The sequence below is a fragment of the Tamandua tetradactyla genome (genome assembly GCF_023851605.1).
Source record: "Tamandua tetradactyla isolate mTamTet1 chromosome 1 unlocalized genomic scaffold, mTamTet1.pri SUPER_1_unloc_2, whole genome shotgun sequence".
NCBI classification, from domain to species: domain Eukaryota; kingdom Metazoa; phylum Chordata; class Mammalia; order Pilosa; family Myrmecophagidae; genus Tamandua; species Tamandua tetradactyla.
Window position 1 is genome coordinate 1,110,496 of NW_027518238.1, and position 6,000 is coordinate 1,116,495.

The 6,000-nt window shown below is 37.4% G+C and overlaps 1 long non-coding RNA gene across 4 annotated transcripts in view; it reads right to left on the bottom strand.

Annotated features, from left to right (window-relative positions):
* LOC143672710 (uncharacterized) overlaps positions 1–2,857 on the bottom strand; it is a 425,488-nt gene extending 422,631 nt beyond the window's left edge. For all 4 annotated transcript variants that reach the window (XR_013169957.1, XR_013169958.1, XR_013169956.1 and 1 more), the window contains exon 1: positions 2,836–2,857. This is a non-coding gene — a long non-coding RNA (uncharacterized LOC143672710). The remainder of the gene's footprint in view (positions 1–2,835) is intronic.
* Between the last annotated feature and the right edge of the window lie 3,143 nt (positions 2,858–6,000).

Below are 6,000 nucleotides of genomic sequence, written 5' to 3' on the forward strand. Positions count from 1 at the left end.
ACTTCCATTTCTAGTTGTTGCTAGTTGTTCTCCAGTTTATTGCTAATTTGGAAAAAAAACTATTATTATTTTTGCATGTAGCCATTTTATACAATTGTCTGATTAATTTTCATTTTGCTTTTAAGCTCTAGAAGTTTGTGCTTTCTATGTCTGCAAACATATTATTGGCAAAAGACAACCAATACATATTAATTATATAAAGATTTTAGTCTTAATATATTTCTTTACCAGAAGCAATACAATATTGATATTAGTAGCAAAAAGAAAAGGAAGTGTTTACAAAATCAAATGTTCTACATGGTAGATTTCAAGATTATGTTTTGAAAAGTCATCAGTAGCCCACATTTATTTTTTCTCCAGAGCAGATGCTTGGGCTCTTATTCCTTTCTTCATATGAGTGTGGACTTTCTGTTATAAAATATGTAATTATGTTTCTTTCCATAATGCCTGAGTTGCAAAACATCTCAAAAAAACAGTATAATTTATCTTCCTATATAATACAAATATGAAAATGAAAGATTCTGCAATTTTGTGAAATAAAAATAAAACATGCATTTCACTCTCATGGCACTAAAGTACTCAAATCTACCTAAATGCAATTCATCCAAATTTTTGAAACAATCAGCCTTTTAAGAGTTTGGATGTTATTACATAGTAAATGTGTCATTATTATAATAATCACTGCATGTCATTGGTGTCCTGAATGATTTGCACTCTTTGTGGAAATAGTGAGGTGTTTGCATTTCAGTTTCACACAAAAAGTCCTTCCCCTGCTGCATATTTTGGAGACTGACTGTATTTAACTCACGTTGAAAGACATGGAGGAAACCATATATTATATAAATCCATTCTCTAAACCAGGGATGTGCTACTCCAGAAATTTTTTGCTCACTAGACTTTCAGATGGTGGATCAGATTTTAGTTACATTTCTGCACTTGGCTTTTTTTTGCCTTTTATTGTATGTGCGCTTCTCAGGATTATCTATCTCTTTCCACTTCAGTAGTCTTTTTTAATTCTTTGTATGCAGTATGGCAGGGGTCACATTTCATTCTTTTCCCATGTGAGCATCCCTTTATAGCAGCACCATTTGTTGAACTTTTTTGTTTGGTTTGGTTTCCCATTTGTTTGCTTGCTTGTTTGTTTATTTGGGAAGTGCAAGGACCAGGAATCAAACCCAGGATTCCTGCCTGCAGGCAAGAACTACTGAACTACCCTCACACACATACCCACTTTTGCATTCTTTTGATAGATATTAGCGAATTTTGGTAGATATTAGGGGAATGAAGTTGTGACTTGATCACATCAGGGATTTTCAATGTGGAGAAGTGCCACAGGCTATCAAATGTGAGGGTCTACTTTTTGTGTGCCAAGCTGGGAGGGTAACACATGCAATTAGGGAACTGACTTTTGATGAAAAGTTGATTACAAACATTTTTGAGACTTATTAGTCTGAGATGATATACTGCACCAAGAGAAATTAGTTAATAAGTCTGAACAAAAATCCAAGCAATATACATAGGTGGATGCTTCTTAGACCTATTCCACCTTTATCATTAGAAAAAAATTTAACTAGACATAAATATACTTTCAAATTTCAAAGTAGAGATAGAGAAAAAAATTGCAAATGATTCATAATCTTTTAAAATAGTGACACTTACAAGAAATAGGCATATACAAAATGATGAGATTGTAGACTTACTGATTTTATCTTTCCAAGGGAATATACAAAATTAAACTAAGTGCAGATTCAGAGTTTAAATTTTCTACAGGAGAAATTATTTTCGGTGAACACATCTGAATGACAAAAAACAAGAGCAAGCAAACAAGCAAAAAACAGCCTCTGACATGGCTCTTCAATAAACTGATAATTTAAGTGCTGCACAAATTTCATCTTAAGTAGATTTAAACAGTATGCAATACTAGGTATTGAAAATCACAACAGTGTCTTGAGTATCAAAAACTAATTTCTGTTCATGCATGAATTTGACTCAAGGCAAGCATATCCACACTTGAAATCTGCATATTTGGTAAATTCACATGGCAAATAAGCAATTTAAAATGTACAATTCAGGGACATATAGGTCATTCTCATTCTTTGCAATTATCACCTCTATCAATCTACCTTTATAAATAGTATAGTGTCAGCTACACTAAAACTAAAATATTTTAGTGAACTAAACTTAAAAGCAACTTAAGATCATTATTTAGTCAAAAGGAACTGCAAAATGTAGCATTTGAAAACAGAAAAATTTTTAAAGTATATTTCAAAAACTTTACTCAAAAGTTTGCTTTCATTAAAAACATGAAAGTAGAAGTATTATGAATGATGGAATTTGGGGTAAATAACATTTAACATTAATATTGCGAGTTGTATTACCCTACTTGTAAACTCTTCAACATTTTTTCAAACACGTCATTTTTGCAGGAAAAATTAAACAAAAAAAGTAAATAACAAAGACATATACCATTTCCCCTTTCACTTCGGACTCTGAAATGTGGCTCAGCTGGTCCCTTAACTACTCCACTGGAAGGTTGGTACATTTTACATATCAATTTCAGTATTTTAGAATGATTCCCCCCTCTCTGTGTATCTCTATTAGGATTGTCACTAGAAAGAGTAGATTCCATAAAATAATCCCAGTTTCTGACCTGGCAAAACCCCCGATGAGCAGACACTTTGCTAATATACCTCTTGCTAAGAAAGTAGAGAATGAACTACATGAAAAGAGAGCATAAAATGAAGATTCTGTGCTTCCTATTTAGAAATAAACCTCAGAGAACAGCAACAAAGTTCCTTGCTCAGTCTCAGCATGAACAAGAAGCTATTTACTCACATTGCACGTGGCCCAAGTACTCCACGACTAAGGGCGCCTCCTCCGTGGGTCCCACAGGAAGAAATTGCCTGTCCTTCCTGAGGTTGGGGCGCTTAGTGGAGGAAATGAGCCAGGAGGTGTTTCCGGCATGGTTTGGTCAGAAAAAGTGTTTTCACGCTCCCTCTGCTGGTCGGTAGTCCACAGTACAAGAAGTTTTGGACTCTGCTTCTTTGTGAAAATGTGCCTACTTTCTCAATGACTAACTGAGACTGTATTCAGACTGTTCAATTTCCAGAGACTGAGGCTGGGTGAAGTGAACATCTCAGCACAGTCAATATTGAAGGTTCAGAAAGAAGGAGCTGAAGAAAGAGCAAGAGCTCTGGAGTCCTCTCTATGTCCTGACTCCTGTTCACATCACACCTTTGTCCCCACCCCCACCTGCCTGCGTAAGTCCAGGACAAAACTCCTGGTGCATCACAAAATGTATCTGTGACCTCCCATGGGGCTCTCTGCTGGCCCCACATAGCCAGAGTCCTTCCTACCTTCATTGCACCAACTTTCTGCCCTGTCCAGTTAAGAGATATCCCCAGTTTTGTTGATGAAGTTGTTGGACATCGAGTTAGGTGACATGCCCATTATCTCATTGACACCTGGAAGCATGACAGGCCCAATCCCATGTTCCCAGCTCTGGGTACACAGAGTTGCATGGTTAATAAAAGTTTAGCAGGTGGCTGTTTAAGTCATAAGGAGGGGTGATTGAAGGCTCTCCTCCACAGCTTACTCCTTGGAACCTGACCCATGTGTTAGAAAGTACACATACTTGAAAGAGAATAAGCATTCACCTGATTATGAAGAAAAACAATTTATTCACAATCTTGCAAGAATGGGTGCCCCACCAAAAAATCGTGTTCGGTGCTCCAAACAATAGAATGTCACAGGTATTTATATCCTAAGCTTAGCATGCAGGCCCCTCTCCTATTTCTCCACTGATTGGATATTCCAGAAGTTACAATCTATGCAGATAGTCTAACCAAATTTCCTGCAGAAGGTTCCCACTTTTTATTACTCTTTACATTTCAATGACCCTGGCCATTATTTATTTAAACTTCTCTCTACTTTTTTTTGGTGCAAATCTAGGCTTACATCAGAGGTGCTCTCCTTCCCTGCTCCCTGAGTTGTTCTGCAGCCCTTTTTTGTACCATCTTGTGTGAAAGCTAAACTGAATTTTCTTAGAAATTCCCCCTCTTTCTTTTAGAACTTTTTAGTTTATACATTTTATTCTTTCTTCAGATTTGATAAGAACATTTTCACACTTTTCGTTATAGGGATTTTCTTTTTTAAGGAAATTGTACTGGACAGACATTTGCTTGGTTAAGGCAGCCTCAATGAGTCTCTGAACTAATCTTCAGGCACATGGGATAATGAAGCACTCAAGTGCTATGAGTATCCCACCTAGGATGATTAAAGAAGTTAACATGGATAGTGTCACCCATTTCCATTTCCTAGACTGTTTTATTTAAACAAGCAATGAGGGGGTCATCTATGCCTGAATTTTTTGCCAAGTCTTAAGATAAGACCCTCAGACTTGTAGAGCTTTGCTAAGTGTTCTATTTGGGGCTGAATTACTTGGGGATAAATATATAACTACCCCTGGCCATAAAGCTATTGCCTTCCTTCTCAGCTCATATCATGTATGGGGTCATATTATTTTTCCATGTCATTTGGCTAGTAACATACAACTCTTCTGATCTTCCTTCAATTGCATACTTAGTAATTAATTTGATTAATCCAATCTACATTTTTGTTAATGGTGAGCACCAAAGTAAGAATGATTTAAATTCTTCAGCTACTTAATTTCTAACCTTAAACTCATTTGAGATTTCCCTTGGAGCCCCTATACTTTTTAAATTAACACAATCCCCCTCCTTGTTAAATGATAGGGTGAATAGGATGGCCAATTGGACCAGAGGACAGTTCCTTCTCACCTTCTTTGGAAAAACAGGTTGGATGATGCCCTTTTCACAATATCACCAAAGACCTGCTTGTGGTGTGGTTAACCTGGAGAAATTACTATTACTGTCCTCAGTCACATCCCATGCTTGGATACCTGAGGCCATGGTCCCAAGGATCTGGAGCTCTTCTTCCCATCTAGAGAGACAGGCAGAGTGATTTCCTTAACTGAGGCAAGAAGCCAGTATGACCTTGACTTTTCCTTCCCTGATTAGAGGGAAAAGTAAGGACAATATACTTCAATTTTTGACAGGAGTGATATTCTGAAAAAGTATCATGCACTTGGACACTTTTTGTGTTCTTCCATACACTTTGGAAAGGGCACAACAAGAGCAGCGGGATGGCGTGTTGCACACACATAACAGTTGCTTTTGTTTAGACTCCGGGCTGGATATATGATCCATTCCACCCAGGCATTTGCATTTTTGCACCCTATCCCTACACTTATGGTTTACTCCAAGTTTTCTGTTCTTTCTGCCCTGAGAACTTTGGGATTATTCTGTATTTGGGAAACTAATTTTTAGCTGAGTTCTTAGGCCATATTGAAGAGTTAATTGGAGAGGGAGTTATTGGCTAGGGAAATAATTTATATCCTGAACCTTTCTAGAGGGTGTTTTTCAGTGAGGTTTGCCCCATCCCATATATTCTGTTAACTATTATTGCATTTCTGATGCACCCCCTGCTAGATGTTTGTTTGCTTTCTTGATGGTTATCATGAGGTTACACTGCCTTTAGGTCTGTGAAATTCATTCCACGTTCACATTTCATCCTTGAAACTGGGTAGTTCATCATACATCATTCCAGGATGGGCAATGAGAGGCTTGACTGTAACAACCCCCTACTGGATCTGGACACTAGTATTTATTTTTCCCACCCAATTGACATTAATTTTTTAAGTCTCTGCAATATATAATTTGTCAAGCATCAAATGTAAGGCCTGGAAGATAAGACCCCTTCCACCAGGATGTAAGCTACCCCTGGCAAATATTTTAGAAAGCCTCTCTTACCTCAAACGGCCTCAGCCCAGCATCTCCTTCAACCACAATCAGATGTTTTCTTTCAGTTATTTCTCATTGTTCAGCCTCCACTCTCCAGCAAATGAATTCTTGTGTAAACTCCCCTCATTTATTATTTGTCTTCCAGCATTTATAACCCTGCATGCCTAAGGCAGTGTTG